The sequence below is a fragment of the Vulpes lagopus genome, chromosome 2, assembly GCF_018345385.1.
Source record: "Vulpes lagopus strain Blue_001 chromosome 2, ASM1834538v1, whole genome shotgun sequence".
Classification (NCBI taxonomy): domain Eukaryota; kingdom Metazoa; phylum Chordata; class Mammalia; order Carnivora; family Canidae; genus Vulpes; species Vulpes lagopus.
In genome coordinates this window covers 2,911,468-2,925,234 of record NC_054825.1, presented here as the reverse complement: position 1 = coordinate 2,925,234, position 13,767 = coordinate 2,911,468, and the positions used below count along the sequence as shown (strand labels likewise).

Genomic DNA, 13,767 nt, shown 5'->3' with positions numbered 1-13,767 from the left:
TCCTTGCTCACAGGCTGGACCTACTAAGGTTCCGAGAGACCTTGGCCGGCCCTGCCCAAAGTCCTCAATCCATGAGCCCTAAATAAAGGCAGGAGGTCATCGGGCTCAAGTGGCCTCAGGTGTGGCGGGATCTGCATCTGAGAAATACGAGCACACGCCGCCAGCCTGGCGGAGCTACCTGTGAGGATGGTAGATGGCATGCTGTCTTCAGTTTTAAATGCGGCAGATCATTTTATAGGGAATTTAGCCAAGAATATTGTAGCAATTACAATACCAGGACTGTCTTCCCCACACCCTCCCTGTATTCTTTTCTCCCCTCACATTAATCTTTTTTTTTTTTTTCCTTTTTGGCAGCTAGTCAGCCCATTTCTTCTGTAGATCAGTGTTGCTGACCCTAAAGGGTCTCAGTTGAGAAATAATTTTTGGTATTATTCAGTGATTATTCATGCAAAAGTAAACCGAGGAACCCATTGGCTTGTGGCTGGAGCCGACGCTCGTTCTCGATTCTGGGTGTCTGGGGCTCTTACCAGTAATCCCTGGGTGAGGGGTCCCAGCCTAGTGATTGTCACAGTGTGGCCGGGAGACTGCCGGTGGGCTGCGTGGCTCACCCGCGAGGATCTGGCCCTGGGGAGCGCATGGGTAGCCTCGGTGCAGGATATGTGCACGTCTGTGCTTTGGTGCCTTGCACAGATTCATACTATTGAACCTTAATGCAAACCAGCTGTCGCTGCCACCCTGGTGTCTCTTTGCAGACAATGCCAGTTTCCTCGTTCATCTTAAGGAAGCTTCAGGAAGCCAGGACGTGTGAACGTCTGAGACCTGGAGCTGCTCGCTGGCCACAGGTGTTCCCCACCTTCAGCTTCCAGGAGGAGCTGGTGGGATGGAGGCTGTGCCCGTAGCTGCTTCAGAGGGTCCCGGCGCACTCCGACGTCGGCCTGCCAGGAGCGGACAGAGCCACGGCTCCCCCGGGAGACCAGACCCAGGGTGTGCCCTCGATCCTACGGCCCCGGTTCTGCCTCGGGGTTGGGGGAGCTGCGGCCTGCCAGCTAGGGAGCGCTGCCAGCATTTGCTTTGAGCCGTCGAATCTCTCGCCTTCCACGGCGATTGTGCCCCAGAAACCAGACCTTTCCTTCATGTCACCGTCTCCGAGTACTTCTGGGCGTGTTTGTCAAGTGTAGCCTATTGGGGTAAGTGCTAAAAAAAAAAAAAAAAAAAAAAAAAAACCCAGTTTCCCAATGTCGCTATTTGTAGGGGTGGCCTTGTGAGAGCAAGAGAAACTTGTCACCCTTTAGTGTCCCGGGAAGCACAGATGAATTTGAGGTCTCGGGAGACGGGGTGTGCTGGCTGCCGTCATGCTTGCTCTCGCCGCCTCCTGCCTGGGCTCCTGTGCTGGGGAACGTGACCCTGTCTGCAGGCACCACCGGCCAGGGGCCTGCAGCCCTGTCATGGACCTGCACAGCAGCGACAGGGTGCCCCGGGCTGGTGCGGCGTCCAGAACCCGCCCCTCCTCGCCGTCCCCTGTTCCTCCTGGTTCTGCCGCAGGCGCTGCCTGGATGGCTCCGCTCACGGACTTTCCTTGGCGCCCTCCCCTGCGGCTTGATCAGGACAGGCCGTGCGGGCAGCCCTTGAAGCCGTGTCAAGTGTGCTCTTCCCCCGAGAGCCAGAGACGCGTCACGGTGAGACCTTCCCCGAGATGTGCATTCCTCCAACACCCGCAGCACAGGCTCTCCTGGATCCTCATGTTTTCTGTATTAATTAGTGATGTGGCAATCCCAGGGGACCAATGAGTTAAAGAAAGAACTAGTGTGAGTGAATGTTTAAAGGTCATTTGACTCTAGGAAAACCTGTTTTCTTTTTTTTCTCTCTCTCTCTCTCTTTTTTTTTTTTTTTCACAAAAAAGCATTTTATAGAAGTGTTCGATGGCAAAGTAAAATGCAAAGTATTCAATGGTTCTTACTGTAGTGAACAAATGGCCCCTGGTGCCGTGTCCATCGTCGTGTGCTGCCTTTAGCCCCCCATCTATTTGCCTTCCTTATTCTCTGCAAACTGAGAGCTCTCGTGCCCCAGTGTGAAGACACTAGGAGTTACACGATGATTATAACCAATAAGGAGAAAAATCATTACCTATAGAATTCATATAGGTCACTCAAATTAGAGAACGTTCGGCCCCAGCCCTGTGTTCCCAGATGTTTCCCATTTCCAGTAAGCTTTGATTAAAGGCAAAATTTAGCAATCGGAGGAAGATTGCCGTACTGAGTTTGAGGTGCGTGTGCTGGTCAGAAAGAGGAGGTCTTGGTCCGACCTTGGGCTGCGCTGACCCCACAGTGGACTGGATTTTCACTGATAACCTTAAAAAGTGTCGCGGTGCTCTCGGGGGACCTGAGACCTCTGGAGAGCCCTCGGTGCCGGCCGCCGCTGCCCAAGCTCCGGAGCAGGCCTTGTGAGGCAGCGGCCGGTGCACTTGAGGGTTCGTGGGGGGGGTGGGGGGGGGGGACAGCCGCTCACCCCTGCGGCCGAGGACCGGGAGCGACTGCCGGAGCCAGGAAGCGCTCCTGAGAGCCCGCGTCTCAGGCCTGCTCCTCTGTCCTCCGGCTGCCACCCGCTCTGTCAAGCGGCCCTGAGGTCCTGGCGGAGGCTGCGAGGCTCCGTGGCTCTGGCGCCCCGGCCCCAGGGCCCGTGAGGGGTGACGCCGGGGTTCCAGTAGAGTGGAGAGAAGAGTGGCGGTGACAGCAGGGTGAGCTGCCTGCCGCTGGCTCCCCCGGGGCCCGGCCCACGTCTCCAGGAGGAGGAGCGGCTGGCCCGCCTCGGGGGCTGGAGGGGGTGGGGGGAAGGGGGAGCCCACAGCTGTCCCTGTCCAGTGTCCTGGATTGCGAAGCCCCCCCCACCATCGGGCGCCGTGAGCGGGCTGCCCTGGCCACTGGGTCACCTGCAGGACCCCAGATGGCCTGCGCCCCGCAGGGCCGCGCCCCCAGCCAGCCGCCCCCTGCCCCGAGGACCCGGCTTCCCGCGGGGGTGTCTCTGCCTCGCAGACCGTGGCCTCCTGCATCCTCCCAGGGCACAAGGGGCCAGGGGGCTCTCTGAGGCTCCGTCCTAAGGGCATCGATCCTGTTCCCGGGGGCTCCACCCTCACAGCACAGTCACCTTCCAGCGGCCCCACCTCCTAACACCTGGTTTTACACTTTCCAAACTTTTAGGATCTGTAAACCTACGTAGTTGATTGTGCAAGTGGAGTATGGGTGGTGTTCCAGGTGGAGGCTGGGTCCCCCAGTGCTGAGGCCTCGCTGGGATGACCCACGTGGGAAGCATCGGCCACAGGCAGACTTCACCAAACCCAGTGGTAGCCAGGTGTCCCTGGTAGTGGGCTGGCTCACGCCAGAGGTTTTGAGGCAGCTTATGGAATTCCATAATAGAAAACACCTGTGAGGAGGAGCAAAGGGTGGGGGACATACTTGACAGTAGACAGGACAGCAGGGGGACTTGCCAGTCTTTGGGAAAAGTCTGCTCTGCATCACAGTCCAGGGTCTCTGGGCTGAGCGGCAAAGAGGTCAGGCGTGAAGGTGTAAGGAGAGCCAGGGGCAGGTACACATTGGGCAGCAGTGACCCTGCAGTCAGGGAGCCGAGGTGGCCCCAGAGACCACCTGCCCCAGCCACACCCCTGCAAGCAGCAGCCTGTGTTGGCCACGCCAGCTAGAGTCCCCCAGCAGCCCCCTTTTCCTGCCTTCCCTGCTGCCTTCCCTCGCTCTCAGACGCTGTGAGGATGACTGACCAGACACACAGCTGTTTGGTAACAATCTGGTTTCATATCTGAGAGGATGACAAGGCCTCAGAGGTTCACCATGACTACGGATGAAGCGAGAAGTGGGGTGTGCAGAACAGTGGCCGGCAGGGCTCACGGCCAGGACCCTGGAGGGTCTGCGGGTGGCATCAGGCACCCCTCTGCACACTCACTGTGTCCTTGGAGCCTATCGTGTTAGGAGTGGTGGGACCCCACTCCAGTGCTCCATAACACACGGGTCTGCTCTTCTATCACACTGATAAAGATCAGCATCACTGGGGGTGCCTGGGGGGCTCCGTCGGTGAAGCGTCTGCCTTCAGCTCAGGTCATGATCTCGGGGCCCTGGGATCAAGTCCCTGCTCGGCGGGAAGTCTGCTTCTCCCTCTGCGCCTCCCCCTGCTTGTGCATGCATGCTCACTCTCTCAAATAAATACATTAATTAATTTTTTTTTTTATACGCCCTGGTCACTTTATTTAAAAAAAGAAAAAAGGGTTAATCCAAAATCTGGGCATAAACCAGGGTGACTGGACGCTCTCTGTTGAACAAACACGTGCGCAGCGCCCGCGCGGTGCCCGGGAGCAGGGGCAGGTCAGATTAAAGACCGAGGAGCCCGGGGTCTCGAACCCAGGACCCAGGTTTCCACGCCGCGAGCGCTCTGAGAGCGAGGCCCGAGCTCCCTATCTCAGCTGCTATCTGCTCCGGAAGTCAGGGGGGAGCAGCTCCGGAGTCTCCCCCCTTCCACGCGGCCCGGGTCTCTATCGGAGCGATGCTCCCTCCACTGGTGCGCCCCAGGGCACGTGGTGCAGGTGCGCGGAAAGGAGGCCGCGGTTAGAGACGGCGGCCAGGTGGGCGTGCTGACGTCACGGGGGAGCGCAGACTTAGAGCACAAGCAGCCGTAAGTCCTTAATGCAACGCGCCAGACAACGTTCGAGTCTATTCTATCTTTAAACCTCATTAGTAGCCTCGCGGAATGCAAGGCCTCAAAAAATTGGTTAAAAACTCAGAATTGTTCCTCTCCACGGAAATCTTTAGTAAAAGGCGAAAGATTTATGCGATCTGAAGAGAAACCAGAGTAAATACAAATACAAATAAATACATTAATTAAATATTTTTTAAAAATTAATATTGGTAGCTCTGAGCACATGTTCCTTGGGCCATCATCAGGAGCTTCAGGCTCAGCAAAGGCAAAGGGGTGGGAGTCATCAGGTCATTGAGGCCCCGGGGGGACACAGGGTCCGTGAGCCGGGTAAATGTCCTGAGAAGGTGTCGTGTGAGTGCGGAGGGGTGCCTGGAGAACGGGTGGATGACGGCATTGGGAGCTGCTGCTGGCGGTCACAGGGAAGATGAGCACCTCTACCTGCCGTCCTGCCTGAGGCCCCTTGTCCAGGAAGGGGTACCTGAGGTGGCCATTTGGAATGTGATGGGAGGACAGGCTGCTTGCTTTTCAAAAGGTCTAATGGAGAAGCCACCCCTTCTTCCAGCCGGGAGTGAAGCTTCCTGCTGAGAACCAGCAAAAGTCATTTAGGATGGTCTTGAAAATCTTTTCCTCCCGAGGTGTGTCCTCGAAGCAGCAGAAGGGAGCGCCAGGCTTAGGGGGTACACTGCACCTTACCTGTGTTTTGTGCTGAGGCCGGAGGCTGCCCAGCCCCGGGTCCTCCGGGCTTCAGCCCTGCAGGGACCGCCTGGGGCGGGCCTTGTGCTCAGAGGCACAGAGTGTGGCTGTGGAGCACCTCAGCCGGCCGGGTCCCGTGGGGTCCTGTCGGGGCCGCGGGGGCGTGTGGCTGCCCCGCAGCCGGGGAGAAGGGTTCGGGCTCCGGGAGGCAATTTTTATCTGTCTTAAGACTTGGTTACCCAGCTGTCAGTTGGCTTAAAAAAAAAATGTAGGCCCGTTTCTTTACATGAATTAGAATTTTAAAAAACCTGCACAAGGTCTGATTTGTCCAGGGTGTCGATGCCTCGAAGTGGGCAGGAAGGGCCAGATGGGAGCCTTCCCCTTTCGGCCTTCACCCCAAGGGCTTGGGGTGCACTTGGGGGCACTGCTGGTGCTGCGGCAGCGTGACTCGCCTGGGCGAAGTGACTGGCGGAAACAAACTCGGGATGAGCTTGTAACGCACTTGTAATCCTTTGAAAAAAGGAAAAATATAAATGTAAATCATCTTTAACAGCGAGTACAGAAGGGGAGCTGTTCTTCAACACAGCCGCGGGTTGTCATTACGTGAGCAAGAGGGAATTTCACTGCGGGTGGATTGGAGTTTTCGGGCGGTGCCCATGCGCACTAAATCTTGCAGAAACGCGTTGTAAACACTGGAGCGTGTGCAGTTTCTGGAGGAAAAGGTAGAGTATCCAGAGAGAGGCATTGATTTTCGCATTGAAAGTGTGGGTGAGAGGTAACGTTTCTGTCTGAGTAAGCCAGCGGCAGCCCCGGACAGCCCACCCGCGCAGCGGCCGCACTGGCCCCGCCCTGACGCCGAGTCCAGATCACAGAGGGGTCCGCTCATACGGGTCCCGCTGCAGATGCAAACTCTGCACCCCAGGGGCACCCAGATGAAAAGCCAAGGAGAGATCAAGACAGTGGCGCCTGGTGCCCCTGCTAGAGTTTTCTGTGGCCTTCGCTAGCCGTGGCACCTTCAACAGAAGCGTGTGTAGTGTGCACTTGATGGGATCTGTACGGGCTCCGGGCAGGAGATCAGCGTGCTGCTTTGTCAGTGGCACAAGGACCATACTCCTGTGAGGAGCCCGTCGTGTGCCAACATCTTCTAAGATACGAACACAGCACCGCGACTCGGGGCACGCAGCAGCCCTCCTGGATAACCACCTCGGGAGCTCCCAGGACGAGCAGGTGTGAGGCCCACCCGGGGAGGTGGGACTTTGCGTGCCTCGGAAACAGTACCATAGAGGGTGACCTAGAGAGGCTCCCTGCCAGCCCCAAAGCTCTTCAGCCAGAGTCAGCAAAAAGTGATACTTCACATTCTCTGCAGCCTAAAGCCAACAAGGTTCCTGTGCTCTAGATGGGCTCTGTGGTGAGGTGTCAGGCACTGGGCATCGTCTGCCTAGTTGTGAATGACCATCGAGGGTCCTACAGGACATGGACTCGGTCTCGTCCTGGGGAGTCCATGTGCCTCCCTGCCTGTGGTTGTCACACACGGGTGACCCTGGAGCTCTGGTCTGCTCACTGGCCAGAACTGCTGTCAACTGCCATTGTCTACCCACCTCCTGCAGTCCATCGAAAGTTCAAGAATTACACGTGTGGCACATTGGCAAGTAATTTTTTGTGAAATGTGCCGTAGATACACATGCTTTAATTCATTTAATACGTAATGAGGACCTACTGTGTTCTGGGAATACAGATTAAAACCAGATTAAAAACCCTGCCCAAAAAGGGCTTATATTCTTGGCTGGGGATGGAGATGGGCGGGCAGGCACAAGGCAGAAGGAATATGTAGACTGTGTTTCACATACTGGGTGTGGAGAGTGTCCTGGAGAGCTGGCAAGCAGGAATGAAGAATGAGACAAGTGCCAGGGGAGAGTGTGGGTGCCTTTTATTTTTTTTTAAGGATTTTATTTATTTATTCATGATAAATAAATCCCAGAGAGAGAGAGAAAGGGGCAGAGACACAGGCAGAGGGAGAAGCAGGCTCCACACCGGGAGCCCAATGCAGGACTCGATCCTGGGACTCCAGGATCATGCCCTGGGCCAAAGGCAGGCGCCAAACCGCTGAGCCACCCAGGGATCCCCGTGGGTGCCTTTTAAATGAAGGGATACAAGGTCCTGCTGAGGAAGAGACCCCTGACCTCCTGGAAGATGCTCAGCTAGGTCCCGGCTGTTCGTCATGCCTATTGGGATCCTTTAGAGTGACAGGAGTGTGACCTGGCTTCATGAAGATGCTGAGAGGAGCAGTATCCTTGCTCTTTGAATGAGGAGCCCCCATCTCTGGTACAAATTCGTAGCCAGGCCTTCCCTAATTGCCTCTGTGCTATTTCTTTGGCTTAGAAAATTCTCTTAAACCTATGTAAATGTGGGGTTGAAATTGGTAGACACCCCCTCCCCATCCCCAAAGATCACTAAATCTTTGGGGGTCTTTCAAAACCAAAAGGTGTGACACGTTATTTTCTGTTTGCTTTTGCTTCTTTAAGATGAATCTGTGGGTGTCCCCAGCCCCTCCCATCTGATTGCCAACCAAAGAGTCAAAGTGTAAGGCTGGGTTTCCAGCTCCCACCATAGCAGACAAGAAGACTCTATAGGTGACTGTCGCAGGCTCCCTCCCAGCAGACAGGAGGACCTTGCAGGTGACTGTCCAGGTTCCCTCCCAGCAGACAGGAGGACCCTGCAGGTGACTGTCCCAGGGTCTTTTCCTAGCAGACAGGAGGACCCTGAAGGTAACTTCCAGGGTTTCTCCATAGCAGACAGGAGGACCACGCAGACAACTGTCCCAGGCTCCCTCCTAGCAGACAAGACAACTCTGCAGGTGACTGTCCCAGGCTCCCTCCTAGCAAATAGGAGGACCATGCAGGTGACTGTCCCAGGCTCCCTCCTAGCAGACAGGACGACTCTGTAGGTGATTCTCCAGGAGACCTGAAAGGAACAACTGGCACAGCTGTGTTATTAACTAGTAGCAAATGGCTTTTCCTTGCCTTGTCACCTAAAAACAGACTTGCTACTCTATTTGTTTCATAAAATATGCATTGAGAGCAACACCCAAATGCTGAATGACAAGTGACCCTCAGAGCACGCTTGGTGTGTGCTGTATTGGCTTGCCAGTGTTTCTTAGAGGCAGAGTTGATTCTAATTCAGTAGGATTTTTAACCCCTGCATTTAAAACTCTTGTTTGGAAAGTCCATGCTATTTCCATTAACATCAATGAGGTTTTCACATAGCCAAATATCTCATGTCATGCTTTGAGAATTGAAGCCTAGCCTGCTTTTAAAAGCAGAGGTCTCACTATATCCAGAGGAGTTTTGCAGTGATTTGACATGTCCTGGAAGAAATTATCTTTCAAGAAAGTAAGCTTAGTTGATTGAAATGAAATTAATTCCACATTTCAGTGTCATAATTTATTAACCTGATTGGCCTGCTGAATTCCAGCCTCTGTTTACAAACATTCTGTGGTCTGCATGGACCTTCTCTCCACAACCTAAATCCTGTCCCTGAGCTCTGGAACCAAACCCTGGTGCTGAATATTCCCCCCACAGACCTCTGTAGCTTGCCGCGCTGGAGAGCCGCTGGCATTTTGCACATGTGGCGGACCTCCCTGTGTCCATCAAGGCTTCCCCTGCAGCACAGGCCCCGTGTAACGTTGCTCTACTTGCTCTGGGCGTTGTGGTTGCAACAACAGTCCTCAGCTTTTGTGATTTCATGCTCCTGTTTCAGAAAATCTCCAATGTAGCTGTCTCAGTGCCCACTTTCTTTCCCAGAACTGCTTGCTCGGGGACAGAACAGATCTTGCCCCCTGTTGGCAGCCTTGTGGAGTGAAGTTCTGGGCTAAACTCTAGAGAGTGACAATGGCCACACTTGTTGATGAGAAAAGAACTCAGTCACTCATCCTGCATGTTAGTGCCAAGGCTACTAGCATTGTTCACGATAAAGGAGCATGTGAAGTTTTAAAGATCAGCTTAGCCCTAAAATACTGTAAGTGCCAGAAAAGCCTTTTTGAAACAATATTAAGCTACAGAAAAAGTATGCCAGTGTTACTCCAAGGACGTTATAAAAACAGAAGTCCAAATAAAATGTCTAAACTTGAACTGAAGTCCTACTTAGATAAAGCTCCTTAAATAGAGTGATGGGAACCACAGAGCCCCTACTTGATCCTCAGATAGTGCCCCACCCTCGAGTGCCGCTCACCTGCATGGCCCGGCCTTGCGCTCTGGGCCTCCGTGGGGGTGCGGACAGGAGGGGATGCCCCATACGCGCTGGTATGGCCCAGAAAGCAAAGCACTGATGTGAGCCCAGCAGTTCACTTCTTCTAAAACTGTGAATATCACTTTGTGTGACGTTTTGATGTTTTGCTGCCCATTTCCAACAACGATTTCTCTTTTTAGAGCCAAGTTCATAATTTCTTACTTCTCTCCATGTGCTTTTACCCGATTCTTGACCTTTTCGTGTTGTTGACAATCATCTCATTTCCAAGCATGCATTTATTAATTCCTTAATGTCGCAGGGCACATGCTCTATGTGCCTTTTTGCAGTTAAAAGATCACATTGGCCTCTGAGAACAGGGTCTGGCCATCCTGGCAGGGTGGTCAGTCTGTGCCAAGTGTTCTCAACTAGTGAGGCATCCTGTAATGTGAAGGAGATGCTTGTGCTGGGGTCATGGGGCATGGAAGACTTCAAGGAAGACCAAATCTATCCCTAGCAGGGTCTTCCTGACTTCTGGGAGTCACTGTTGACTTTAGATGATTTTCCTTTCTTGTACTTAAAAAACTTTAAAGCAACTCAGGTCTACTTAAAAATTTCCAATGTAGCAGTATAAAAATCCTCTTTCCAGGGACAGTCTGGATCCTTTTAAAGGAAACCTTGCAAATTTGTTTTTTAAATAAACCTTCCTGTTCTTCTGTGCCTTGACCATATTGTTTTGTAAGATTTAAACTTGATAATAGATCAGTTTCCCATAGCTGCACCTTGTTCTAAATTATGGACTGCTATAATGTATTAACCCTTCTCACTTTTTTTGCGGGGGGGGGGAATTTAATTGCTGTGCAGCTTCTTTGCTTTTATAGACCATTAACATGGATGTTCATGTGTGTTTTTTTTCAGAATAGCTTCCTGGGAGGGGCATCACTGGGTCAAGGGCATGTGCACCTAAGGCATGGGTAGGTGCACCCTGCAGAAAGGCTGTCCATTTACAGCCCTCAATAGTAAGAAAGGATGTGGATTTCAACACATCTTCATGAACATGACACTTTTTAAGTGGCTTATTTTAATGGAAACAGACATTTTTCTGGTGACAACTGAGGTCATGGATCTTTATTAGCCGGTTGTGTTTTTTTTCTCCTTTGATTTGCTTGTGCATATTCTTCACATGAACCCCATAGTTTATTTCTAACTTTTTAGTAACTTTTTCTAAAGGATGACTATTAGTCCTTTGTCTGATAAGTTATAGATATTCCAGTCTCTAAAGTTGCCTTTGGCATGTTGGAGTTTTAAATTTTTATGTAGTCCAATCTGACAGTTCTTTTATTGGAGCCTCTATGTTTTGAGTCTTGTTTTGAAGTATCATTACTATTGCAAGAATGCAAAAACTATTTTGCATACAGTGCTTTTATGTTTTTAATATTTTAAATTTGTTGATAAATTGCTTTTGTGTGATCTGAGATATGTTGTAATATAAAGCCATCCTACATGGACAGTTAGTTTTTCTACACCATCTATCCACACGGTGTGCTGTCATCAACCCTCTTAGAGGAAATATCCACTTCACTTTATTCTAAGTGCTCGCAGGTGTGGGTCTGTACACAGCCCCTTCTCCACTGCCTATTAGTTCATCCCTGGACTGCCTCTTCACTCTTAATACGTGTAGCTCTACAGATAGTTTAATACATAGTAGGATCTGTTGTTTTTTCACCGTAACTGAAAACATTTTGCTTAGGGGTGGGGATATGGGAGGAAGAAGAGTATACAAACAGTCTGAGAGAATCTGGACAATATGAGTTAAAAGGGGGGAGAAAAAAGGGGGGGAAGAATAATATCAGACAGTTGTATAAGTAATGGTTGGGCATCAAAGGAAGCCATTTCAAACCAACAGACCAGAAAGGAAAAGACTGGGTAAGGAAAACAGGAATTAAAATAGGGCAACTGCTTATTCTTGCTTGGCTGGGACTGAACTGCTCCCTGACTGCTCCCAGGATGCAGGACTCCAATTTTAAAATTAGGAAAGTCCCAGCTAACCTGGAACAGGTTGACCATTCTAGATTATGGGCACTATAAAAAAATGCAAAGGTAACATCTAGAATAAAGAAGACCAAGTAGAGAAACATGGTAATGATATGATAATGATAAGGTAACAGGGCAAGGGTTGAAGCCCTACTGATACATGCCATGGGCTTACCTTGCCTATAAAAGTGAGATTTCAAGTCGGCCTATGAGCCAAACCCAACTATGTGCACATATAAACAGTGCACCTGAAACAGTGACTGGAAGACAGAGTCAGGAATGGATGATGGTTAATCCAGCCAATGAAGTCAATAGAAAAGCAGGCGTTGGAATCATGATAGCACACCAGGTGGAAACCCAGCCAAAAAAACATTCTGAGAGACTGTGGGGATACTTGCTAGTAAGCACGACCTTCCTAGTGAAGATAGGCCACTTACAACACAGAAACCACCTGTATAAAGCAGAAATCACGGCATATGTAGAGACAAATATATAGAAAACAGAAATGTTAGGAGATACGAACATTATCTTCAGAAAAGACCGGTCAAGTGGACACAAGTAATGACATAGGAGGACCCAAGGGGTACAGTTTTGCTATGGACATATAGCAAAATTTACCCCATTAATGGAGACTACTTAATCTTCTCAAACATACACAGGATACCTACAAAAACTTATCAAAAGTTAGGTTATGAAAAACATAAGTTTTATTTAAAAATTATTACAAACATTGTCTAATCACAGTGCAGTAAAACTAGGAATTATTATGTAAACTCTCAGGTGAAGGTGCAAATGTAAACATTACAGAACTCCTATAAAATGAAAGCACTGTATATTAAACACAAAGCAACAATTAGAGGAATATTCGTGTGTAGCTACCAAAATCAATGAAGAAGAAAAAATTTAAACTCTGAGAACTAAGAATAATAGAAAAAGGAAACAAAAAAATACAAGAAAGGAAATGGAAAAGCACAGAGTCAATAAGTCAATAAATCCAAGTCCAGATTCCTTGAAAAAAAAAATGAAGAGACAAATCATTAGCTACTTTATTCAAGGGAAAAAATAGATAAAACAAGTATACAAAATAAATAAGAACAAGAAAATTAAGTGTTGATACAGAAGAAACTTCTGAGAAGCACAGGTTAATTTTGCAGGATAAATTTGAAAACTGATTGAAGTGCATGATTAGAGAAAAGAGTTTTGCTAAAATTAACCCTATCAGAGAATACTTAAGTAAACCAATGTATGTTGAGGAAATAGTGTCTCCCAGGAATTACATTACCAAATAGGACCAGGTCCAGTCGATTTCACAGGGGAGTTCCATGAAACCTTTTGCATAGCTCGTCCTAATGTTACATAAGTGATTTCAGAGCACAAAAAATGAAGAACTTTTTATATTTTTTGTGAAACAATTATAACCTTGAAACCCAAACCAAGTAAATATAGTATACCCTCCTACCACGTGGGAAAATTGGGAATTTTTTTTGAAAGATTTTATTTATTCATGAGAGACGGGGGGACAGGGCAGAGACACAGGCAGAGGGAGAAGCAGTCTCCCTGCAGGGAGCCCGATGGTAGGACTCGATCCTGGGACTCCAGGATCACTCCCTGAGCCGAAGGCGTTAAACCACTGAGCCACCCAGGGATCCCAAAAATTGGGAATATTGACGCAGAAGTCCTAAACAAGCTATGAGTGAACAGATTCCTCCACTTTGTTGATAGTGTAATAGATCTTGACGGAGTTGAATCTATAGCCAGGAATACAAGGATAGTTGGATATTGGGAAATCTGTTAATTATGTTGCAAATGATTATCCTCATGCAAGAGGGAGGAAGATCTAATGCAGGTAACTTTTGCACACTCTGCTGTGATGAGATCTACTCAGTTGTGGAGGAAACTGCAAATATTGATTTTCATAATGGTATGAAAAGTTTGTATATGAAGGCTTGAGCAAATGACAAAATATGCTGTTGTTTAAGAAACCAAGGTTCTCCCTATGGGAGAAGGGAGACAGCAAGGAGGAAGCTCATGGGGGTAGGTTGGAATTGGAATAACCCATACGAACTGATCATTTCTACAATGCACGTGTTACCTGGTTCTGTCTATGGGAAAGACTTAGAAGCA

The 13,767-nt window shown here is 49.9% G+C and overlaps 1 protein-coding gene and 1 non-coding gene across 3 annotated transcripts in view; one reads left to right on the top strand and one right to left on the bottom strand.

Moving 5' to 3' along the window:
* MGMT (O-6-methylguanine-DNA methyltransferase) overlaps nucleotides 1-13,767 on the top strand; it is a 283,374-nt gene that overhangs the window by 177,770 nt on the left and 91,837 nt on the right. The gene's annotated exons all lie outside the window — the stretch shown is intronic.
* Nucleotides 4,736-4,852, bottom strand: LOC121485878. Its single transcript, XR_005986385.1, has one exon. It is a non-coding gene; the product is annotated as a U5 spliceosomal RNA (small nuclear RNA).